The 27,229-nt window shown below is 39.8% G+C and overlaps 1 long non-coding RNA gene across 3 annotated transcripts; it reads left to right on the plus strand.

The window, feature by feature from the left end:
- Positions 1 to 9,600: 9,600 nt before the first annotated feature.
- On the plus strand, positions 9,601 to 27,120 carry LOC137184209 (uncharacterized). 3 transcript variants are annotated; one of them, XR_010928632.1, is made up of 5 exons: positions 9,601 to 9,754; positions 11,128 to 11,231; positions 15,154 to 19,183; positions 23,319 to 24,550; positions 25,414 to 27,120. It is a non-coding gene; the product is annotated as an uncharacterized lncRNA (long non-coding RNA). The 3 variants fall into 3 exon arrangements; XR_010928630.1 differs by having other exon boundaries at positions 23,319 to 27,120; XR_010928631.1 differs by having other exon boundaries at positions 19,091 to 19,183; positions 23,319 to 27,120.
- Positions 27,121 to 27,229: the final 109 nt, after the last annotated feature.

A 27,229-nucleotide genomic window follows, 5' to 3' on the forward strand; every position in this document is an offset into this window, starting at 1 on the left:
CCAAGTTAAGGAACACAGTGACTTACTACTGGAGAAGGAAAGCAGATAAATGATCACAGATGCTGTATAATGTGTATGTCTGGTTCCAGAGGCGTTTTCTATCACAAGAAATTCATATTTCAAAGTTGTCCATTAATGAAACCCTCAGTTTTCCTCAATATACAAACACAGGGGTCTCCTGGATAGTTTACATTTCTATATGCTCAGGTTATGGCCATCAGTTTTAATTATTTCAACTTTGGTCCTAAGAAATTAATATATATTTTTTTAAATTTCAGTATCACAGTTGCCCAATTCTTCCGAAATGTACCCAAAATCTAAATGTCACCTGCTTGCCGTTAGTGTTTGGAGATTGGAGCTTCTTACTAAAATGTACCTTGGGACCCTTGTACCTGTTTGTGTGAGTATGTATGCGTATGTATTATTGTGTGTGTTTGTGAACCATAGACGCTGATGGTAGCGAGCGAAACACAAGATAAAAGAAATGATGACAATACAGTATGGGTTGTGAAACATTCATAGCCTCCAATCCCACCCGGCAGTCAACAGGCGGCAGATTTATCTCCCCTCTCCACGCGAGGAGAGACGCAGCCGGGTGTGACGTCCGCTTCATGTAGGCCTCTGACACATTCATGTCAATAGATTTAACACAACACTTCAGATCGCACGCTGTTCATATCCTACTGCTGTGGAAGCTAACGCACTCTATTTTGAGCTGATTTCATCCTCCACCAGCCAAAGAGTTCCTTATTGACTCAGCAGGAAAGCTCAGAGAGAGAAAGAGGATGCTGGGAAGGCTGGAGCAGTCAGGCAGGTGGTGCACCACTGCTGGTTTAGTCGACCCACACACTTCACATAATAGATGTAGCCTATGACTTAAATCATAAATCAGAAAATCAGCTTTACTGTCATTCTTTAATGAACTGCATGTACATGTAAGAATAAAGACCAGGAAACTACTGAAATACAGTCTAATACAAATGTGATGAGACAAATGAACTTCCTTACTCCCAATTTGGTCATTTTCATGTCATCACTGAGACTGAGGGTTATAGACAATTCTACAACTCCATTTACGTGACAATGTCAAACCTGATTTAATAAAAAACTCAAAAATGTATAGTAATCAAGCATAAAACAAGGGTGTTTAACCCTCTGAAATATAATGGAAATACATTTTTTCATATAATCTGTGACAAAACAACCAAACAGCATCATATATAACTTATTATTTAAAAGTCTAAGTGGTATTGTTGAACATCATTACACATCGTGTCACGTCATATCACATTTTATCATATGTTGTTGTACCATGCTGTATCAAATCACACTGTTGTGTGGCTTCATAACGTATCAGACCCTATCATACAATATTATATTATATTGTGCTATGTCATATTATTCATAGTATCATATTGCTTTGTATTGTGTCAAATTGAGTTGCATTGTGAGATATCACATCGTATCATAAGATAAATTCTTTGGTGTTTTTAAAATGTATGAAATTCAGACATCAACCTAATGTTTTATTATAATGGAAGTGTTTAATGGACAGTTTCACATCACCAAATTTAAATGACTTGCACTGCGTTAACAAGTCTTATGTAGAGAAATATGTTCACTCAATAACTGCCGAGGATAACTGTTGCCTAGGTGACTAAACCAACAGAGAAAACTACCGTTAACTGTTGTTAGCTAGGTAATACATGACCCGTTTAGAGTGAAGAGTAACGAAGATAATATGGAATATGGCTGACACTATTGACCCGACGCTTGATAAAAGGCTGTTTAATGATGACGTAAAGTTAGGATTTTGAATTACATGTCACAAAAATAACACAAATATACAATAGATCTCAAATAACAAAACATTCTGCCAATAAAGATTTATTAAATTTCCAAATAACATCAATTAGGTTAATATAATCAGATGTTTCCCTCTTATGCCAAGCTGCGCGAATACTACAAAACACATTTCTCCATCTATCTGTACTGTACATAAATAAAACAAAGTATCTACATTTACAAATTTACATTTATAAAGGATTGGCAGTTAAGTTTAATATATCGTTTGCATCCCTAAAACTTTTAAGTTTTAGGGATGCAAATATCTGAGGACAGTATATGTGGGATAGACTCACAAGATTAGTTGAAAATAAGAAAAAATTGAATACCAGCCTTATTCTTTAAGATCACTATGATGCTGCATCATTCACAATAGAAATGATAATTTATTTAACTGAACTAGAGAAGCAATGTGTTCATGCTTTTAGTTTTAATTTGGTATTGCAGAGTGCTGAGGGTTGTTTGGGGTGAGTGTAGGGCTGCATGACACAGACCTCCATCGTGTTATAATAGCCATGACTAAAATTTCATGGAACAAGCACAAATGGATTGAGCGGAAACAGCACTGCGCTTAAATTGATTTTAGTACAAGGAATAGGGTGCGACTGAAGGGAAACTGCAGATATCACTGTGGCTGCCAGTGTGGAATAATCTCTCAACAGCAGAGACTCAGCATTCTGCTGGATTCAACATGTGGAGTATTTTCTGAATCGTGCCCCTTCAATTAATTTCCAAAACAGTTGCAAATGCGCCTGTCAAGTGCAGCGGCCATGCAAGTGACAGGCAGGAGGCGGGTGGGGGTTTGGTCATGACAAGGATGGAGGAGGGGGTTAGCTGGGTAGTAGAAGCAGGGTCTGTGTTATTCAATAATTGAATAAATTGAGAATTGAATTAAATTAAATCGTATAAATTAGGATTCTGGGTATACCTAATTGCTGTGAACTGCAGTTGCTTGCCCAGGGCTATAGCTCGCGGTTGAGATGGGGGCTGGGTGGAGGAGAGGCAATGGCAGTGACGCTTTGCCCTTGGGAGAAAGTATTCTGAAATTTTTTTGTTCTTTTATAGACATTAAAAGAAAAGAAACAGCTTGTCATGTGCACCTCACATACCTACGCCTATTCTGTTGTTTGGCATATTTACACCTGAGGTTGCTTGAAAATAGAAAATACTCCTGCAGCTACAAAGGAGTTTTGAAAAAGTAAAACAGAATGAAAGAGTAAAGATTTTCTAGAGATGCAACTTTGCCCTGATGTTTAACAATCATTCAGCAATCATAAAACCAATTTCTACTTCCACAGTAACAGAATATAGACCACAACTCAATGCAGCCACAAGGACAGGTTGGGTTACAGTTAAGGGACAGAGCCTGACTTACTTCTTCAAACAGACAGCCTTGCTCTTTTCTTACAATAATATAGTAACATTTTAGCCCTATCAATATAAGCATAAACCAAACTGAACTCATAAAAGTAATCTTATGTTATTTGGAGACCAAAGACATTCTGAGAAATACGGCAGCAGAAGTTGACAAGGTTGAAGGAAAATACAGAAAAAAGGAAGAAGATTTTCATTCCTGCTCGCTGCTGAACTGAGCCAAGGTTTAGTCTAGCAGTAGCCAGGAGCGTTTACCAAAATAAATTGGTAATTAAATCAAATTAAACAGAGAATTCATAACAAGGTGCTGATGTACTGTAGCTGAGGGAAATCTGGCAGTATACAGCCCTAATGTAGCCTCCACCCATCCTGATTTTATAATGCACTAACCTCTACGGCCTAATCTGCAGCAGATGTTGTACCGTAGAACCAAACACTCTCATCATAACCCAAAGTAATAGCAACAAAGTCATTATTTGGCTGATTCCACAGCAAAAATATAAAATCTGAATCTCTCAAACAATTCTTCTGAAGCACTTAGCAGCATTGCAGCAAACCTTCATTATTTATATATGACACAGCATACAACATCTTAATGTATTAACTGCAGGAGGAGTGAATCCTAGAAACTGACTTCAGCATTTAGCAACACTTTGAAATATGAATGAAACTGATATAACTGATAGAACTTTACAAGAGATAATAAATATGTAAAAATATGTAAATACGTAAACCTTTTTACTGCTGATGGCTCTGCTGATTGGGCATCTGTGCTCTTCATAGCCGTTAACTTGGTTTTAGGAGACAGCTGTTAACTGAATAAAGTCGGACTTTAACCAGTCTGACTTTATCCATTGACCATAGACCACAAATAGTTTGGAACGAGGAAGATTTGCTTTTGCGCCAGCCACCAGAACTTATAATAGAGCATAACTGAGTATTTGATTGAGATCTAATGATATCTGGGTTTAAAATATGTAAAATTTGACAAGGAGCCCCTAGTGCTGGATGCTGAGATCAGCCAATCTCAAAGATTTCAAGGGTATTGGTGGAATTAACCACTGCATTAAATCAATCGGTGACAGAAAGAAAAATAAGCTTTTACTAATGAAAATGAGGGTGATCATGACAATAAAGCTGCACTTTGTTTAGAGAGAAACTCCGTGTTTGAATTTAAAGTACTTACATATCCAGATACTCTATGACGTAATGTGACGTTAGCACACAAATCTCATCTTGGAGGGTGGAGGAATGAAGAGGTTTAGTATAACTGGTGAGTCAAATCTTTTTTTTGGAAGAGCCCTGACTAGCTGCTGATTAGGCTAAAGTAGAACAGTATAAAAAGTGTGTGTATGTGTGTGTTTGTGTGTACATGTTAGTGTGTCTTTAGGGCATCAGTTAACTGGGTCCCTGCCTCCCACAACGGAGATGGGCAGATTTAATCTGATAAACTCACGATGCAACAGCTGTCGCCCAGACCTGGCCTGTCTATGACCCGATCTCCCTCCCTCTCCCTCTCTCTTTCTCTCTCTCTCTCTCCCTTTCTCGCTCTCTGTCCCTCTCTCTCTCTCATCCTCTTCTTCTCTGCTTAATGCCTTTCTCTGCCTCCATATCTCTTCTCTGTATCTGGGCCTCTTTCAGTATGTCAGTGTGTGCATGCGAGTGGACTTAGGAACAGAGGACAACTCATGTACTGTCCATTATCCATCTAAGTCCCTAATCCAGCAACTGAGGATCTGGTTCAATAAAGCTTTTTTTTTAACAAAGAAAAACAAACACACACATACACACACAAACACAAGGACCTGCTGTGTACATGTATTGTTTTGGGCCCATTAGCAGATGTTCTGATAGAGATTGAATTACTGTGAGTGGGCTGCATGGGCGTTCAGCGTTCTGCTGAAGGACACTCTGGCAGCTGATGAACACAACATTCAATGTTGTGGAGATTGAATCTTTGACCTTTTCATTATGGCAAAGTGTCACTGGGCAACCTGCCTCCACATTCTCTCAGTAAGCTTTGCTCATCTCCGCCGCTGGATTATAGGGGCATTAAAGTCCGTTCTGCTAGATGCCACTAAATACGACACACTGCCCCTTTAAGTAATCTATAACTGTTATAAGATGGGTGAAGAGGTTTTATTCTATAACAGCAAGAAAGCCATGAATCACAGCATCTTTAGGACACTGATATGGATAAACAAATATATAAGCTCCCCATTAACTCATGTTTATTGCAGTGTTATAATCTGGGATGGTAACCTATTTTTAATGCTTCTTTAAAGGCGCAGTGTGTAGAATTTAGTGGCATCTAGCAGAACAGACTTGGCAGAAATGGAATATAATATTCATAAGTATGTTTCAATTAGTGTATAATCACCTGAAAATAAGAATTGTTGTGTTTTCATTACCTTAGAGGACCTTTTGTGTTTTTCATGAGTTTCGCAGCCACCGTAGGTTCTCCTACACGCTTGGGAGGGGAGGGGTATTCCGCTAGATGCCTATAAATCCTACACACTGGTCCTTTAAACCTACTGGCTTTTCAGCAATTTTGGAAAACTGCATTGCTTTGAATTGATAGATGTTATTCTTGTATTTAGTTGAGTTCATCTGCACTTTGAACCCAGTCTGAACTGTCCTCAGGCAGTTATTTATGCAGCTGTCTCTTCTACTAACATTCAGACACTGACAAAGATGTTGTTCATCTCTATTATCAAAGGTTGTACAGTCTAATTGTTCTGGGTAGATGGATGTTAAGTGTTAAGTATATTTAGTCAGAGCAGAAAGAAGTTTAACACAGCTGTTAGAAAAATCCAGCATGTGCATTTAGAAAATGTATAGTGGTCTCCGTGGACTATGATGTTTGCAGATGACACTGTGATCTGTAGTGAGAGTGGGGAGCAGGTTGAGGAGAGCCTGGAGAGGTGGAGGTATGCACTTGAGAGAAGAGGAATGAAAGTCAGTGGGAGCAAGAGGGAATACATGTGCATGAATGGGAGGGAGGACAGAGGAATTGTGAGGATGCAAGGATGAGTTTAAATACTTGGGGTCAACTGTTCAAAGTAACGGGGAGTATGGAAGAGAGGTGAGGAATAGAGTGCAGGCAGGGTGGAGAAGAGTGTCAGGAGTGATCTGCGACAGAAGGGTACAAGCAAGAGTGAAAGTGAAAGTTTACAAGAGGGTAGTGAGACCAGCTATGATCTATGGTTTGGAGGCACAAAAAATAGGAGGCGGAGCTGGAGGTGGCAGAGTTGAAGATGCTAAGATTTTCGTTGGGAGTGACGAGGATGGACAGGATGAGGAATGAGTATATTAGAGGAACAGTTCAGGTTGGACAGTTTGGAGGCAAAGCGAGAGAGGTGAGATTGAGATGGTTTGGACATGTATGGAAAAGAGATGCCGGTTATATTGGGAGAAGGATGCTGAAGATGGAGCTGCCAGGCAAAAGAGGAAAAGAGGAAGGCCAAAGAAGAGGTTTATGGATATGGTGAGGAAAGACATACAGGTGGTTGAAGATACAGAGGACAGGAAGAGATGGAAATGGATGATCCGCTATTGTGACCCCTAACGGGAACAGCTGAAAGAAGAAGAAGAAGAATAGTAAGTAAGGTTAACTGACCTTATTGCACACATACAGATGTAGATGCTTCCTGGTACACACACTGTTTGCTGTCTGCACAGATCTGCTCCACTGAAGGTGAAGTTGGACATTTTATCGAAACATAAAAGGTAAACTACAAAGTAAAAGTTGTAATTTACCTTATTTGAGACACCAATGAGGTAAATTACAATGTTTCTCTATAAAGTAACACCAGGCACAAACTGAACATCACACACTGATAAATTCAAACTGTGTTACTCAATCAGAAGAGGAGGTTTTCCTCAGAGTGCCTTCATTACAGGCACATTAGTAGCAGTTAGTGAAAGTATCTCTCCACTGAGACGTCCGGCCGAATGGGTTTGTTTTTAGCAGCCCTGAATAACAGAGGAGAGAACATTTTTTTCCATTTTACTGCTTTGGCATTGATATAACTTCCTGTATTGACTTTGAAGTAGCATTTAGCCTGGAATTTCATGTCATTAAGCCATGAAATTGCGTTTAGCCTAATTTTGCTCAGGTTCACTGGGATGCTGTAAAATCTGTGAGTGTCCCAACTCATCTTCAAGTCTTTCATTTAAGTCCTTTTATGAAGCTGCATCTCTTAAAATCCACATCCAAGTCCCCTGTCAGCGCACACACACACACATACACACACACACACACGCACTCACACACACACACACACACACACACACGCAATCGCTTTAAGCATGCAAGTGGGCACCCAAATATGCTAATACACTCGTTTTCTCCATCTCTTTTGCCATCTCATACACACACACACACACACACTCACGCACACACACAATCCTATCAAAGTGCATATCCAGCATTAGTGACTAGGAAGGAGCAGCAGGGAGTCGAGGGATGTGTGTGAGTGTGTAATGAACCCCCATTGAGCTGAAAGCACTCCATAGTTATGGTGTGTGTGTGTGTGTGTGTGTGTGTGTGTGTGTGTGTGTGTGTGTGTGCAGCTTCAGATACTGGCCTGAAACCGTGAGATTCGGTCCTCATAACACTGACACACATTCTCAGACATATACACCCACTTCACTCAGGCCAGCACCCACTACACGATGTTTTGTCTGAAATTACCAAAGTTAAAACATACATGTTGACCACAGAACAGCAGGAAAACTGGAAAAAACTGACATTTAACTTAATTTGATCCTTGTTTTATTGTGGTTACTAAATAAAATAAAAACTGTAGCAGATTTAACTCAGCAACAATCAGGTAGCAGCACATATGTACTGGTGACAGACACTGCTGATATATCACTGGCCAGACTGACACAATCAGTGAGACCTATGGCACATATCAAGCATGTCTAATAAGGACGAGCCCTCTTCAAGTCTCAGTTATGTCGCTCAAGAACAGCAGGACGCTAACCTTCTCACAGCGGGGTGGAGACAAGGCCCTGCCAAATCTGGTGTCTGACAATCTGACTGTCAAGTTCTGCCTGAACCTGCCTTGATGTCATGTCTGTTAAAGGGAGACTGCTCTTACACACTAGCGCTCTCTTCTTTACTTATCTTTAATGCATGCATGCTACCACACAAACACAAAGACACACACACACACTACTCACCTCTCTATATTAGCCTCTATTACAGCCCTGCTCATTTGAATATTCAACCACAACATAATTTCATGTCTGGGGTGCAGGGATGTGATTACAGTTGTCACAGTTCATACACGTCCATTTACACCGGAAGACAGAGCAGGACTTCAGTGTGAATTCAGCTGTAAGCACTTATTCATCTGCTCATCCGCTCATAATGAACAATGAGTCACACATCCCTTTACTGTAGGAAGACAACACACACAGATTCTGTACATCCACCTAGTTTCAGCAGTTATTTATAGGACAGCTGACTGCTGGCTTTGTGGCCCATATAGAAAGATCAGTGTTGAGATCTTTTTAGTAATCAGTTCAGTCTGTATGATTAAAGGCTCAAATACTTATATTCTATATTCTAAACACCCAATAGCTAGTATGTCTTTCCATGATTTTAATTCCCCTCAGTCAGTTTACTTTGTTTTTTTGATCAGAAAAATGTCCTTCACTGATTTCTGAACTCTCTATTCCACATTGTTGTTGTCGTCCTGACACATCAAACCGATCCCAAAAAGCTAGCAACAACATTGGCCAACTGATCAAATGCTTTGCATCTCCTCATGTTGCCTCATGTGTTTTGTGCTTTACTTGTCTGCCAAAGAAAGAAAGAAAGAAGAGGTACGCTCAAAAAGTAAGAAGAACCAGAATCAAGTGCATTGAGACAGCTTTCTCTTATTCGGCATGCTGAATCGTCTGAATGGCTGCTGGTAAGAAAAAGTGCGCCAAAGGTGCTTGAACAGTGAATAAACCACAGGTGACTGTCTGCACACAAGCCCAAGCGGGTAGCTACTGGTCTGAGAAGTGAAGCCAATGCGGAAGTTCCTTAAACTTGCATTCTCTCTAATGGCCAGCCGGGGGCGACTCCACTGGCTGCAAAAAGAAGTCCGATTGTAGCCTATAGAAGTCTATGAGAAAATGACCCTACATTTCACTTGATTTATTACCTCAGTAAACTGTTTCCTAATGAGTTTATGGTCTCAATCGCTAGTATCAAGTGTCCTTCAATACATTAGGATGTTTATTTTGTAAAATATGGTCCCATTTAGAGTAAAATAGATGATAAAGCAGCGTATGCTTTAGGGCGTGGCTACGTTGTGATTGACAAGCCGCTACCACAGCGACAACGTTGATACGTAACGTAACCATGACGTAACCCTAGAGTTACCGAGTATAGGCGTAGCTGTAGGTGTCGCCACTTCAGTGTGTTTTCAGTTCATGAAAGTTAACTGTAACATTTTGGTCGCCTAAAGAAGTCTTGTTAAGCGCTACGTTGTGATAAAAGACCCTCTAAGGAGTCGGATGTTCAGTTTTTCCGGTGAGTACATTTTGTTATAATGGTTTTAAGCCTGTTTTTTGTTAGCGGAAATTAGCATTAGCATTAGCATTAGCATTATCACTGTTAACCATAGATTGTAAATGCACCGTGCTAACCAAGCTAGCAGCTACCATTAGGGTCAGCGCCACCCTCTCGTCCAAATATGGTCACTTCTGGCTCCAAAAATCAAACATGGCGACGGTCAAATCGTTAAACTCGAGGCTTCAAAACGGCGGTTCACAAACTAGTGGGTGACATCGCGGTGACTATGTCCATATTTATTTATTTTACAGTGTATTCATAGGACACAACTGGTAAAAGCTACATCAGTATAAAAAACTGAGTTGAATTAACTAGAGCTGGATTTGACTTGTGAATCAAAAGAAGACAAATAATTGCTCACCCGGACAACCCTCCCTCACATACATATGGAGATGGCCGTAGGGGTAGTTAGCACCTTTTACTGTCACATGTCATGTGATGAAAGGTGGTGAATGAGCGATAAATGAAGCCACTTTCCATCTATATTTCCAGGAAAGCTCCTTCCTGCATTCAAGCCCCAATCATCTCCTTGAAAGGGTTTTATGATAACACAATAATCTTTGGATTCTCACCAACTCCTGCTGACTGCACTTATGATAAGTGGCTGTGTGGCTGTAATGGGGCTAAAATGTAAATGTGGAAATGTAAATATACTGGAATGCCTTGCAGTCTACAGACAACTATAATGAATACAAGATAATGCTCTAATGCATGTCCCAAGGCTTTGCCATGTTCACTGATTGAGTGATTATGTTAAAACGTCTATTCTCTCTATATTCCTATAGGGTTGGTATAGAAAGATCACTGATATTAGCTGCATTCAGACTGTCAACTAAATGATTGAAACCTGTATGTAAATTGTCGACCATAATTGGTATAATAGGTTGCCTATTGTAACAGTTTGGGTTTTCATTGTATCAGGAAAAGCACAGGTGCGTCAAATGGAGGGTTATTAGTGCTTAGCATAATGGCAGCCTGTCATTGGCTGCTTAGTGAAGCATATCTAGCCTCTAGATGACTATTGGCCCGATAAGATCTGTGACACAGACTTGAACATCAGATTTTATATTGTATGTTTGTATCAGAACAACTGAAGAGTTTTTCCTCTGCGTCTGGACACAAGGGACTGAAATAAAAGTGATACTTTCAATAAAACGTCCTAATGTCTCGAATCACACTGCATTTGAATTGACACAGTACCCAGTGCAGCTAGCGTCTATAAATGTCTCATCCTAATGCTTTACTGCACACAAGCATGAGTATGTGAAATACTGCTGTACCACTGCTGCTTCTGGCAAAACCAGTTTTCTCCATCTGTCCTTCAATTTCAGCTATTCAACATGTGGAGAGTCGACAGAAAAGATGACAGGAGAGAGAGAGAGAGATGCAACAAAGATCCCCGACTGGATTCAAACCAGGGACATTGTGGTTCATGGTAAAGTCTAAAATTGTGGAAGTTATTATTAGCTGTGTCACATGACTGAAGTTCATGGCCAGGCACTAATAATGTAGAGCTCAAACTAACTAGTTGAGTGGTTGGATGTCGCTTTTCATCCAAAAAAATGTGTTTTCTGTCAGGTGATTGGCATTACAGCCTTGTGGGGCTGCTAGTGTGGCTTTAGATTTTAAGTTTTGTTTAGAAAATGTATCATACTATGTTTTGTAACCAGATTTTCTGTAATCCTGTAATCCTATTACACAAAATCAGTAACTTCCAAATTCTGTCCAGTTAAAAGACAGAGTCATCCAGCTGGATTAAACACTGATCCGTTACAGTTGGATAATCACCTATTGCTTTTTGTTTAACCGTGCAAGTAAAACGAAATTGTTGAAATGCGGTTACCATTTGTCTCTGTGCATTACTGTAATCCTATAGCAGGTAATCAGGAGCCCAACTTTCCGATACTGTGGTGTAATAAGACACAGCTCTCCCTGCTGGACTCAATATTGATCCAATTTGGTGCGATTTCCATCTGAGCTCTGGCTGCAGAGTGACTCGCCTGATGCCAAACACACAGGCTGGGTAATGGTGGAACCAGAGCCAGAGCTGTACAAAGCTACGCTGATCTGAATACGAATGCAGTTTTGACTCAAGTCCAGACTGAAACCGATCGAAATTGAACAGGATCCAATGATGAGTGGTACTTGAGAGTCAGATTACAGATTTGATTTAGAGGTTGATTACCAGTTTGGTTGTCGTATCTGCCGAGTGTCTCTCTTTGCATGAGTTACTGCGTGTGCTCCAGTAGGAGGGATGTAAAGCAATGTTGAATGAGATCCAGACTGAGTGAGGCACAGGGAAATGATGTACTGATCCAAAAGGGATGATGTGTGAGGCGGAGAAACAGAGAGGGAGGGAGGCTTGTTGTGAACCGCTGCTCTAAACAACATGATAGAAACAACAATGTCTTGTATATCTCTCTTCTTTTCTCTTTTCTATTATGTATCATAAAGAGAGGCTGGCTTTAGCGGATTGTTAATACAATGAATCGAATTGAAAACTGGAAAGAAAACATCAAATTTCTGTGCAATTCTTTAATGTAAAGGGGGGGGCAGGGGCAAAAAAACATACCAGAAACTAGATTTTGACACAAGGGATGTACCAATAGTAATCAAGGGAACCAAGGCAGGTTTATTTATATAGCAGCTTTTATTTATTGTTTTCAAGCACAGAGCAATTAAATCATAGAGATGAAATCTCTGCAATCTTTGCTTCAGTTATCACTTTTTTCAGCAATAAAATCTAACTAATCAAAGAAGTTTGCCATCTGCTGCTTTTTTAATTCACACCTTATGTAAATCTTTTTTATGCAGATATTTATTCTAATGTACAGTACGCCCACTATAATGAAAATGTTTACGCACACATTGTTATGTGGGTATGCTGTGGTATAAAGTCCATTATGCATTTGAGGGTGTTGGTTGTATTTTCAGAGCAGTGCAGAATATCAAACTGTGTCACTGTCATAAGCATAATTGCAGTAAAGATTTCCTTATCGAGTGTTGTTGCTTTGTCCAACATTGAGGTTTGTCCCTGTAACCATGTGTAACTAATTTACAACCAATCCTCAATGTCCTGCTGGATCAATGGGATGTGATGTCTATTATATACTCTCAGTGATGTAGATTGAAACCACTTTCATGAACAATGTGATGTGGTATTATTGGACATCTCATACTGGATATACAGCAACTAACCACTCAGCAGACATATTGTTGACAATACTACAGTATGTTTAAGCTTTGGTTAATAGTTATGGTTAAAAAAGAAAACACTTATTGTCCGTAACAGGATATGAACTTCAGTATTTCAAAACATTCATAAAATATACATAAAATAAATAACAATTTCATTCATTGACAGTCGCATACAACAAATAGTTCAATGTCATCTGTGTATCATTTTTTATTGTCTTAATTTAATCTGAAAACATTTAACTACTCTTGCTTTAATTTATTTTAAAGAGGCTATATTATAACCATTTATGTAAGCATATGAATTAAGCAATTAAATTAAAACATTATTCCAATTTGATTTTGTTTGAGTGGTTTGAAATCCATCTGCGTTCACCAGCAGTTTTGGACTAATTCCATTCAACATATTACACAAACTGGACATGACCTCACTTTGACCTCACTCTGACCTCACTTTTTCTTTTTTCATTTACTGAAATCAGTCCAATTAAGTTTCCATCATTTGACCTGCCGCTCTGCTGGACAGCTTTCAAACAACACTTTTGTCTTATATTTGAATTAGACAAGCAGTGATCAACTCGTCACTCAAATGTAGAGCAAATTTTAACTGAATTTCCAGAAAATCTGCTTTAAAAAAAAAGTGCAAGCCCAATACTGTTACTAATATATGGAGTCGAGATAAACATTTGTTTTTGCAAATGTTCCAGTCAGGTGACATTGCAGAAGAAGAGGTTACATAATTAAATGTCAAATTTCAAATAATGGAAAAATGGTATTTATGTTTGTGTCATGTATTACTTTTAAAAACTCCTTATCAGTCCACACATAACTGATGTTTTACCTGCCTCTAGTGGAGTGGAATATAAGTCACATGCTTCATGTATGTCATGTAAGTCTCTTACGATGGCACTATGTTGCATTTTGTTTTTATTGATACAAATTCTAATTTCCAGCATTTCCATTCAAGGAAAATATGTAGATGTAAACACGTATTTAAATGAACTCAATCAGTGTCTTTAGATTAACACAGTTCTGCTAATTAACACTCTGAAAACACTATTCTTATGGTAAACCAGTAATGTATATTCCAAAACCAAACCATGCAGACTTACTTCCTATGAGACCTTAAGTGTTACACGCTTCACAAACTGTTCCAACAAGTCCAACAGCAGAAATTGAAAAAAATGATCAAAAAAATGTTCCTTGCCTCTTCGGTCTGGTGGTCTCTGCCCCCCCAACATTTAGACCACGCCTGACTACTCAAATGGAAATATGGCAAAGCTCAGCAAAAGAGGGTGTGGATTATGATTGTGGTTGTTGCCCGTGAGCCTTGAATCTGTATAAAGAGCACTATAACATAACGCCTCTCACAGGAGCGCTCATATGTTTCACCATAGTGTGCGTTCGTATTTTTTAATGCTGTTTTCAAACAGTTGCACAGGTGAGAAAGAGTGTTTCACCATAACACAAGACAATCACACAAAACGTAACAAAAGAGGCTGATTAAGCTTTTGGTTTTTCAACCATTGCTGGATGAAATTACTAATTATCTTTACAAGAAAAACCTTTATGAAAATCTTTAAAAGACAAATGATTAACAGGAGAACATGAATTTGAAACCTTTGAGAACTTGATTTATCCAGGAAAAGCTTTTTCTGATGAACAATACTCTTTTTTTAGTAGCACTATTTAGCAGAAACCATTTCAAAATCATTTTAAAGAGCCAATAAGAGTCTTGTTTCTCACTTTTTAACTTTCTTTGGTATTAACGTTTTCCTTTAAACATGTACCAGACAACTCTGGATGTTAGAGAAATCACTCGTTAACAGTTTGAAAAGTGATGAACTAACCAGATTTGAACTTTAACTAACCAATACCCAGAAACTGGTCTGTGATGCTTCAAATCAGAGAAATCAAAGATCTAATATTGTTGAAAGCAGCTCTCTCTGGACAGAATCCACTGTTCCCAACATGAATCCAAGCTGACGGCAGACTTTTCTCTCCAAGAAGCAGCGAACTACAAATTATTCACAGACACCTTTTTCAAGCCTAAAAGGGGGTTGAGTGTTTGATACTCAAAATGTGGGCGTTTTGCTTTAAGTAAGCTAAAGAAGTGTTTAATTCCAACAAAAATATTTGACATTTTCTTTTATTTTCTCAAGATCAGAGCAAAACCTCAAGCTGTGCCTGAATTATCGGTGTGGCACAGTGGTGCCGGAGCCCCGGCGGCGCTGCGGTCCTGAGCTGGCGGTGCAGCAAGCAGATGTGAAGTCTGAAAGTGATGCTAATGGATTCTGCCCTTATTTCTGATCCCTCTTAGTGTGCTCGCCTGCTCTGAATCACAAATGTACTTATTTGACTATGATAATATTTACAACACGGGGAAATACAGTATGTTGTTTGCCGGTATAAATCTCTGTTTATAATGAGCCCAAACAATAATTCTGCAAATTAATTATTTAAAAAGATTAATTTTTCCTTTAATTTGCGACATAGTGATAAATTCTTAATGTGGCGTTTTGTGTCAAGGGCACTTCACTGGGCTAATTATCCCAATCTATGTGTCGAATTTACAGCCTGGCGTGCTTCGGATATGTGTTCCTCCATTATGCATGTTGTGTTGTGACGCTGTGTTTAGTACACAGTCGCAGAGAAGCGACGCTGTGGCTACAGGGAGCTGTTGTGTGTTTGTGTAGTGAGCCAGCGTGGAAGTTTTTTTTTTTGCTCTGGAAATGTAAAGCAGGCAAAGAATAACAAGCCCCGGATATTTATATCTGTACTGCATAATTTCAGCTTCATAAATGTCATCTCTCTCACTCTTCTCTCTTTCTTTATTTTCTCCCCCAACTCTCCCTTCTCTGTCAACATCGTTTTTTTTTTTTCATTTTTTCCTAATTCCTTTTTTTATCCTCCACCTTTGTCTCTTATCTCTTTTTTCCCCCCACTCCTCCTCTCTCTGTCTTCTACTTACTGCTTAGTTTATCTCCCCTCCACATCCCTGTATCTAAAAACCCCCATCTTCCCCCTTTCACACTCTCTCTCTCTCTCCTGCTTTCTCCCTCTCATACTCCCACTCTCTTTTTATTCAGTGATTTAGGTCACTGACTGAGTAAAAGACTACACACAGCTGGCCTATAAACCGACCTCCTCTCCAGTCCTCTCTCCCCTCCCCTTACACACACACACACACCCACACACCCACACACACACGATGAATCACAATCTGGCCCTGGCACTAACCGACAGTGTCCTGAAACACATTTGTTTCTTCTGGCCCATCATGTGTATCTGTGCTGGACTTCACACCCTGCGTCTCTCTTTCCTCAACTGTACCTGTCTTTCATTTATTTGTTCTTCTTCTTTACTTCTTTTTTTAATACTTCATCAATCTCCTCTTATTGTCTTTATTGCTGGATACCCTTCATCTTTCCTTCCTCATCAGCGTTTCCGCAAACAAAACTGTGACCTGAATAAAACTGCGTGTGTGTGTGTGTGATGGAAATACTGTGTGAGAGAATGTTTGTTTGTGATTCAACCTCCTGCTCGGTTCTCATCTCAAACATCGCTGCTGTTTATTTCACTTTTTCTTCATTTTTCATTCATATGCAGCGGGAGAGATTTTTGAGGGGACATTATGTGTTTGTTTGATTGTTTGTCATTCTTGTGTCTGTTTACTTTGAGTCAGCGGAATAGCAGTAGGTCAACAGTTTAACAGGCAAATTGCCCATGCATGCAGGCTCTCTGCTCTTATCTGGATCTAATAATGTGGCCACCAGATAGAGCACACAATCACACATACGTGCATACACACTAACCGAGGCATGGGCTTGCATGTACAAAAGGGCGGACACACAGAAGCTTAATCACATAATCTCTACCCAAATAATTAATGACATCATTTTTGGTTGGAGCTACTACAATGACAGCCAATTGGACGCCAGAGGTAATAAAGAGAGAATGAGAGAGAGAGAGAGAGAGACAGAATAGGAGAACAGGAACAAAGAAAGCTAGAGTGGAAAAAAAGAGGTTGATGAAAAAATCTAATAGACCACAGAGAGAAGGTGAAGGAAGGAAATGAAAGGGTTGAAATTGAGAGACAATAGAAAAACAGGAAGGGATGCGGGAGAAGAATATAGCTATTTGTAATCATTAAAAAATATAATAAGCTGCTTTGGTCACATTGTTAATTTTGGGATGCAATATTATCCAGCATTCAATCAAGATTTAAGAGCACTTCACAGATGGAAGCAGGGGAAACAAGGCACAATAGGAATACGAACCCAAACTGAAAAGCAGCAACACAAATTAAACCTCATTAAAGTATTTTTGAGCAGCAGCAGGCAGCAAGTAGACTCCAAACAAACTCACAACAGAACGCCTTGATATATGCAACATGTGTGTAATCAAGTTCCTATGAATAGCATGACTCTCACATCCGGCAGAAACACAACAGCATGTGCATCCCAGAGGATTCATCAGTCGCACCACCTGTTGAAATACAAGACCAATATTTACTTTGTGGTTTGATCCACCAACTATTGAAAAATACAGTACACTTCTCTCTTTGGCCTGCTACATGTTCAACTTTGTTCCCTGATGTACTTTGACTCTCCAGCATTTCACACACCGCAGGGGTTTAGGACCACTGACAATGGTTTTGTATCAAATGCTGCTGTTTGGGTTTGTTGGCCTGCCTATGCCCAATCTGTCTAGACAGCACAATTTTCTGTTTTCTTCACATCTTTTTTTTTGTTTGTATAATTGTGGAGTTTTTTAGGGTTTCTGTGTATAAATCTAGACATGGTGAGTTTGGACACTCAAAGAAAATGGTGAATATAGTGCACTGTTGTAAACAGGGAGTGATTCTGGGCACAGACTTAGTCTAAATACCTATACAAACCAATATATTAAATATTATCTAATATTTATCATCACTATCATAATAGCATTTCCTGCATAACAGAACTGCACAGTGCTCAGATAATCAAAAGTAGACCTACATTAGTAGAGCGATTTAGATATACTGTATGTTGCACCTCAATAGCTCTACATTAGGAGCAAAAACAGCCCCTATATGGTTTGAGCATCCCTAAAACCCAATTAATAATAATAATTATTATAATTATTCTGTGTAAAAATAGAAATAAAAGGATTTGCAGACTGTTTGGACTTTCTCCAGACTTGTGGACATCTACCAAGTATTAAAAGTCTAACTTTAGTATTACGGTACGTAGCAAAGGAAAGTTTTAGCAACATGTGTAGTTGTATTTAATTCACTATATTTACATTCAGTCAACTTATTTGGCCGTTATTAACATGTTGTGTTGCTTGCTAGCTTGGCAGACACCGAACGGACCCTTTCATACTGGAGAAGAAAATTTTTGGGATGTTTACTGTAAAAAAAACACTGTTAAACTATAATACAAAAACACATAAAGCATTAAAAAATATGTCTCTTATTCTCAGTCCTGTACTGCAACAAACAGCCCATGAGCAACACGGGAACATAGCTGATATAAATGCATTTGCTTACATTACACATTAGCAGTTAGCTAGCCACTAGGGATTAGCCTGGATGCTAACACAACATTAGAAAAGTGACTTGTTGAAACTGCATGTATTGAATGTAAGTATTGAAACTAGTATTACTTTATGCTCACAGGTATTTGTTCTTCTGGGATTTGAAAAGGGAACGGAGGAAAGGATGAGTTAGCTAAGGCTAACATTAGCAGTTAACTTCTCAGTGCTGACTTGTGACTTCAAGTGTTTACTGTATTTGCCTGTTTTTACAGTATTAAAGTCCATTTGAATGATCCACTGATTGTTCTGATGTTAAAATGTGGAACTTTTTATTTTTTGTTCTCTACTTGCCAATGAAATGTAAGAAGCACAGTCATTTTCCATTTTGAAGAAGTCAACAAGGCAATTTCTGTTCTTTACAGCACCATTAACCCATTTGAACCAAAGTGTCAAAATTACCTCATCATACTGCAAAGCTAAAAAAGTATATGTAGCAGGAAAGTACTATTAAATTGCAGCTACTTTAATACATGGTATTAATGCAGATTTATTTTGTAACATTTCTCGTCACAAATTAAGGCTGCAATAAAGAGAAGCAGGCTGAGTACACTGAGCAAACTCCGACCACTAGTGAAGACTGTGAGATGTGGTTGAAAGCTCTGAAAAAAGCAAGTAAGTATACCTTGAGTAAGGATTACCCAAGAATATGGTCAAGAATAAGCTTTCTCTCTCAAGCAAGCGTCATTAGCTATTTAGAGTACTTTCCCCAAAGCGGTTGACGATCATGACATTTGAGGTAACCAGCCAAAATGGTTGAGAGCCATTCATTTATATAATGACACTGAGTTTTTCAGCCTAATTTCCTCTCGCTGGGCAAACACCTGAAACCATGTTCAAACTTGAATTGAAATGAAATGATCTAAAGTCAGGAAATGTAAATTGAATGTGAACAAGACAGAGGGTGAGAGAAGAGGAGCTAAAGACGGAGAGTTTAACGACGAAATGAGTAGCCAGCTGTTAAATCAACAGTTATGAATCACAGGAGGGGAAGCGGCTCTACAGGAGGTTTTTTTTTTTTATCTCTTTCCTTCCCATAATTCTTTCATCTTTTCATCATGTGAGGCGCGTCCCCGCGGAGAGGCGAGGCTCATTATTCATGCGCGCACCACGCTGCTTCTAATTCACACAATCACGACACGCGCCGGGCAGCTGCCGCCATATGCCATACTCGCTCTGTCTGTGTGTGTGTGTGTGTGTGTGTGTATGTGTGAAGAGGGGGGCTTTTCCGGCAAGTGGCTCTTCTGTCATTGACTGCCTGTCTGCCAATGACAGGCAGTGTCCGCCTCTCTCTCTCTCTCTCTCTCACACACACACACACACACACAACCTGTCCCACCTCCTTCACCCTCGCCCTGCGTTGAATATGCATCACTGCTGCATCACTTCCAAACCGGACAGATGAGCAGCAGGCCAACGGCCACATGCTGGCCTGCCGCTCAGGATCTCCCTGGGTTTTTGGGGGGGGGGTTGTTAGGAGGAGGGAAGCAGGGTTATAGACAGCCTGTGGCCTGCCCTTCCACATCCACACCTCCTCCATACCCCCCTGTGGGATGGATCAACAGAGAGGCAAAAGGCCGAGGGCAGCAAGCAATTAGAGGGGAGAGCTATGCGAGAGGGGAAAAGCAATGAGGACACAAGACAACCTTATCAGTAAAGATCGTCTCGCTTTTTGTATTCCTGTCTTTGTGTACATGTTTGCGTGTGTGTGTGTGTGTGTGTTTCTGTACTCGTGTTCCCTTTCTTTTCAGTTTTCCTTTTTTGTCGTTGCTCACAACCTTTGTGCTCACCTTTTCTTTCTGTCTCCCTCTCTCTCTCTCACACACTTACACACACACACACACAGCAGCAGCAGTAATCCACCAGTCCCAGTGTATCCCTCTCACACACACACATGCACACACACTTTCACTGTTCCCATGGAAACCCACACCGACGGAAAGCACGCGGGCCCCTGCCTGGAGGCTCGAGGCAGCGAGGAGACTTCCCGCGAGGAGTCAGCCGGTTATTGATCCCTCAGCACACGGAAGCCAGTCGACTGGCCAAACACACACACACACACACACACACACACACACACACACACTGCTGCTCTCAGCACAAAAACACATCCACTAAAACAGGTCCCAGTTTTGGCTTTACCAAGATGACTGACAAAACAGGCTACAGTTCAATTGACATGGAAACTACAAATCATCAGCAACACTAAATATGTGTCATACCTGATAAAAGGTAAAATCCCATCAGAAACACATAACCACTTTAGTTTAGAATCTGTAATTGTAGTTCAAGTTTAAGATGTCAGCTTTTACGACTGAGAGACACACACACACAAAAGCAAAGCCCTCAGTGGGCTGATGTTTGCGGTTTTTGAAATGTAAGAACACATCAGCGAGATGAACCATTCCCGCAAACTCCAAAATGTAAACAAACATTATAAGGTTCCTCTGCCAGAAAATATCACAGCTGAGCAATAAAGGGAATAAATCCCTGAGGGCTTGTGAAAATCCAATTCACAGCATCACAGATATTGTGTGTGACATTAAGAAAATCGCATAACTGTTGTAGCGTTCCCCCAAGCTGAGCTGTTTTACAAATGCAGATGAAATTGGGGCGTCCACCTCTTCTGGTTCAGTGTAAATGCAGGATTACAATATGCCACACACTGACTCGTCTATTCAAACTGCTCTCATACAAGTCTCATAATTTTCATCAACTAAAGCACCAAGAAACTTGAGCAGGGGTTATTCATAAACAGTTGATTTGCTTCATTTACCAAGTAATAGTTTCCATTAAAAGCAGCAGGCCGCAGAAGTTACCAAAACATCTGGTCATTTCAAGCTTGTCAAAACAGTCAGATGGAGCTGCATGGAAGCCGCATTATTTCCCTGTTTAGAAAACAGTATAAGATATTCTGTTCGTGTGTGCATAAATGCGGCTATTAATGGATTGCAGAGCAGACGGCAGCAGAGTGGATCAGCAGCAGGATCCAGCTGTTCCTGACCCACATTACCTCAACTAGACTGGGAATAAGATTTTCTCATTGGAATTAGGTCCACTCATTTCTGACTCCATGGCGAGTGGTATTACAGGCTGCACACTGAATCATGAAATTAATTGCGGTCCGGAGTCAGAGAGTTCATTTTTCTGCACAGTCGATGTCACGTGTCATGTTTTTGCTTTTCAAATAAAACATAATTTTTCAAGACAGTTCTGCGGATGCTGCTCTTATTTAAAGGAATAACTATAAGTGAAGGTTAGCAAATGTAAGAAACTACACACATACACCCTAGTCTGTTTTTTTACATTACAACAATCACATTTGAATAGTCTTTGCAGCAGGATGCTGTCCATGGTCCTGAAAGAGTCAAACCAAGCCAATTCAAACCATTTCACACCATTAAAAAGCAACATTTAGTGGTCTATTTTTCTAGTTTCTAGTTTCTCTTTCCACAAGTACACTCCACAGCTAAAGGGGTAAACAGATTTATAGCGCTTCTCTTAAGGCAGTTGAAAAGAATTTTAGGTCAGATTTATCAATAAAATGACACAACATCAATCAGAAACAACTGACAAAACATGATTTACATAGAACTAACTAGGACAAGTATGAAGGAGTACATGCATGGCCTGCCTTTGTCCTTCCCTCTTTATAAGGGCAGTGATGCTGTGAAATATGTGTAAACCTTTGAAACTTGCCTGATTATATTTGGTTTGGACTATGTACACTCCAGTCTAGATTTTACTCTGTAAATGGGAGTTTGAGAGCTTGGAATTAGATGATTAGATAGCCAGTGTAATTACATATAGGTGGTTTGTGGGTTGCTGACTACTAGGTTGATATTTGCAATAATATGACAAATTTGAAATCAGTGTTTGTTATTGAAACATCAGGCTGTCATCCACCTTGTTATTATGTTATTCTAATATTCTCTGTCGTGTTCACTCTCACATTTCTTACCTTCTCTGTCATTTTAGTCCTCCTAGTGACTGGCCCGTTGGTTGTTTGGTCATTTGGTCTACCAGTTTGGTCCAGATTGAAATGTGTCAACAACTATAAGATGGATTGCTATGAAATTTGGTATCCATGTTGCCCAGAGGATGAATCCTAATGACTTTGGTGATCCCTTCCTCAAGTGCCATTAGCAGGTCAAATTTTGACTTATCCAGTGAAGTATCTCAACATCTACTTGATGGATTGGCACAAAATTTGGTACACATATCTATATTTTCCAAACGATGTATCCTAATGACTTTGGAGATCCCCTGACTTTTCCTTGAGCGCCACCATGAGGTTGACATTTGTGGTTTTGAGTGGAATTTCTCACCAACTTTTGGATGGATTATCATGCCATTTGGAACAGGTATTTCTTTTCCCCTCAGGATGCATTTTGTCAATTTAAGTGAATACCTTTTTATGTAACGCCATTATCAGGTCAAAGTTTTAAGTTGCCTATTACTTACCTGCAAAAATATTGACTGTCAGCCTCAGATGCACTTTGTTTGGTACTAAGCAGCAAATGTTAGCATGCTAACATGCCAAACTATGATGATGAATGTGTTAAACATTACACCTGCTTAACATCAGCGTGTTAGCATTGTCACTGTGAGTATATTAGCATGCTGACATTAGCATTTAGCTCAAGTACAGAGCCCCCAGCATGATGTAATCTTTTTAACCTACAGTACCTGTTACTTCTCTCTTCACCTCCATATTAAGAATGTCTTTGTTTGCATTGTGTGTAAACAGGAGCTGGAGTTGATGTTCTGGAAAAAGGTGATCCTGCGATTTCCCCAATAAGGACCTGGTGACATTTCCAGAAATGTTAACTCCAGGCTTGAGCTTGTGAAAGGTTATGACATTTTTTCATTATACATAAACAAATATAGTGTGCAAACCAATCACAAGAGAGTCTGGGCCTGTGTTTTTCCCTCTGCAGATTGTTCACAGCAAACATTTGTTTGGAGCAGTGTGCTTAATGAAGCGTGGAGCAAAGACTTTGCTCTTTTTAATTATCCATTATATGAACCATTTCTCGCACTTGTTCTATTGTGTTTCACTGTATTCACAATATTTTCATGTGTGTTTATAATGCACTTTGTTTGTTGTTTTATTAAAGTGCTATAGAAATGAAGATTGTCACAGACAGTAGCCCAGTGTGAGCAGAGGCCTGCAGCAGCCAGAAAAATTCACACTGCAATTTTTCAAGTTTCACATGTTGCTCCTTTTGCACTACCCTCCCACCACTCTCTCTCTCTCTCTCTCTCTCTTTCTATCCAAGTCTCCACTCCCATCATTCCCTCTTCCTTCTCGTCACTCATCTGTCACCCTCTTTTCCCAGTGTTTTCCTTCCTCTCACACTCTCATTGTCCTCTCTCTCTCTCTCTCTCTCTCTCTCACTTTCTCTCAGATGTCAGAGGCCCACAGGGTGTTGTAGTAAGTCTGTCAGTCACTTTCGTTTAGTGTTTGTAGTCTGTCCAGCCTCTCTGATCCATTATAAATAGCTCTAAGTGGCACAGCACTCCCTCTGCGCTGTCACTCAACACTGTCAATTAAACTTTCTACTCAGCCTAATTAATCTGACCAGTTAGTCAGAATAAAGATTGAGGTGGACATGAAACAGTTACATCCTAAATGTAGAAACCTATTAGCTAATTATTATTACATGAGAAAATAAAAAAAGTCTAATATTTATATGTGTTCATGCTGAATCATTTTGTTTACCTAATTAGCAACACAGACAAGCAGGGATCAGCCCCAGACGATTTATGTCAGATGTTCATTTGATTTGACAGGCAGTGCTGTTAATATTTGAGGAATTTTCAACGCTGCATTAGGGAGTGTTCAAGGTCTCAACATCTATGATGTAATCTGCAGCTAGTCTTTCCAAATGTCAGTCGGAATAAATACATTTAGGGCTGAAGATCCTCGTGGTTATGACTGGGTTTACTGCATCTGCTGTATACTATCAGAGATTTAAGGTGGGTTTGACAGATTAATTTCTCTTCATTGAGGTCTCTAGCTGATTAGCCCATATGGATCCTCCAGAACATCCACTTTATTTTATTTTGTTGGACAGTCTGGGTCTATTTTTTTTTATCTCAACACGTTTCTAATAGGATATGGGGACTTGCCAAGTTTTCACATTCTTGTAATATTAGAGTTCCAATTCAGTGTAATTAAGCGACCGTCTTGCAGAATAGGAATCTGAATTACTTCACGCCCGAAATTTTCCCTGGTGGATTCACTGCTGTCTGGATGTTAGTCGCCCTGATTGACCGGAGGCTATTAATATCTCAAAGACTTTCAAGGGTACGAAAGGACTAAACTAGTTCTCATTTTCTGTAATGTGGAGTGGAAATATTTTTGATACGAAATATGCTGTGTAATCCCAAACGCCTCCTGTATTTTTTATTTCTGTTTTGTGTGCGACATTTAGTATTGTAGAGGTTATTTATTGTTCTGTTTGTCACATTACATGAACATCACACCCTAAATTTGTCCCTTTTGCCTTAAAAAAATCAGAATTTCTCAATTCACCTCACCCAGAAAACAAATAAGTTTGATTACCAATGCTCTTGCCATCTTTTAACACAATGAAATCATGAGATGAGACAATATTTCCCACCAGAAAAAAACTAATTTTTTTACTCTTTCACATTTCATTTCAGCTGGAGACATAGAAAGTATACTGCAGTTTTTGCATTCTCACACTGCTATCCTCACTTAGAGAGGGTGATAATAATGAGATGTGATTACTGCCACAGTCAGTGAAATTGAAACAATGATCAGCTAAGAGTGTTCATTTCACAGTGAGACGTGTTATAACAATATACTATTTCAGTTTCAGTGATTTCGGGGACAAAGCAGCAAGAAGAAAGACCTTTTGATTCACCCAGAAGAATTAAGGACAAAGCTTTCACGGCAGCAAACCACCTATCCCGATGAAGTGGCCGTGTTCCAGACACTGAATCCCTGCCAGCTTCTGAGGACACTTTGACCCTTGACCCCTGTTGGGCAGCAAAGTATAAGAAGACTTCTCCTACATGACTGAAAAAGGGTATTATCACATCTTAGCGATTATTACTGAGTGGGTAAACTGAGTAATACTGTCACACTGTTTCACACGCTGCCTAGTCACAACTTGTCTAGACGTTACCATGCTCCCCCGACACGCACCCACTCCAAATCCTGTTACCGCCGGCAGCCTGCGCCACAATAACCTACATTCCACAGTAATCACACTGACTGACTGAGGCGTCTGATGGTGTCGGAGGCACGTTGGAAAAACGGCAGCAAATCCTGGTGACAGAGAACGAGGCTGCTGACATCCAGAGAGGGGAGGGAGGGAGAGCGTTTTTCTTTTGTGCATTCAAATCTTATTTGGAAAAGGGAGGATATGCATTTTTGAGGACCGTGTTGCTGTGGCTGTGCTCCAAGCTTCTATCAGCTCTGAGAAAAGAAGAGGCAGGGATTCAGGCTGGCTGTGACACACACACATACACACACACTGTAATACCATTGCATAGAAACAAATGTCTTTCTCAACATTTAGTTTAAATTTATTTTGACTAGAAGGTGAGACAGTTTTGGCTACACCGCAACATAATTGGCAAGGACAGCACACTAACTTCTGACTTCTTCTATTGTGGTTTGGGCAGCAATTTGAGACAACATTTGAGTAGACAGCAGCTAATAATAAATAATCCACTAAAGCAATATGCTAACAGCATCGGAATGAAAATAGTATAAGACAGGACAATTTAGACATGTTGTTATGTGTATTCTTTTGGGAAACACAACCTTATATAGTGCTGATAAAATAACTGAGTTAAGGTATATACCCTAACAATACATTTTAACCCCTTTTGTCTTGTTTATAATTAAAATTAGAAACAGCTTAATCAAATAATGCCCTGTGAGGACGTTTAGTGCTCTGAAGTCTATAGAAATCACTCATACACACACTAACAGACACACAGCAGAGACGGAGGCAAAGCAAGAAAACAGGAGGGATGGAGGACGTGCACGCGCATGCTCGGCCACGCGGCACCGGGGCTCAGATTTGGCTGCTCCTCGGCTTCTCCGGGCGCTTGATGCACGGCGTCCCCGACTGACACGCCTTGTGTATCTCCTCCCATCAGCCACAGGAAGAAATCATATTCAATTCCAGCCGTGTCATTAGAAAAACTACACCGCCCAGGCAGAATTATAAATTGGTATTGAATGGGAGATGGTGACTGAATGTTGGAGGACATTTGTCGCCAATATTTGCATAATGTGATTTTTTTTTTCCAACAAGTATCAGGAAATGAATCTGCCCATTTAGCCATGCGCAAATTAGTGTTAAATTGGGATGATTGCCGGATTGCGCGCATGTGCATTAACTACTGAAATGAATCACACTGACCCTATAAGACATTTTAGGAGGATACTATAGGTTACTACAGCAAATGAATGAATCCATATGAAAATATTACAGCCTATAAAATGTTAGAGTTTATCCCTCCAGAGGAAAAAATTCACAATAAAGTCACTGAGTTTTAATTTATACGGATATTTGTTGTGTTTCTGTGTGTGCGTGTATGTGAATTACTCATCGGGGTTATTACGGAAGATGACGTCACATTTACTAGAGCTATCCTGACAGTTCAGAGCTT

This window comes from Thunnus thynnus, chromosome 6, assembly GCF_963924715.1.
Source record: "Thunnus thynnus chromosome 6, fThuThy2.1, whole genome shotgun sequence".
In the NCBI taxonomy this organism is placed as follows: domain Eukaryota; kingdom Metazoa; phylum Chordata; class Actinopteri; order Scombriformes; family Scombridae; genus Thunnus; species Thunnus thynnus.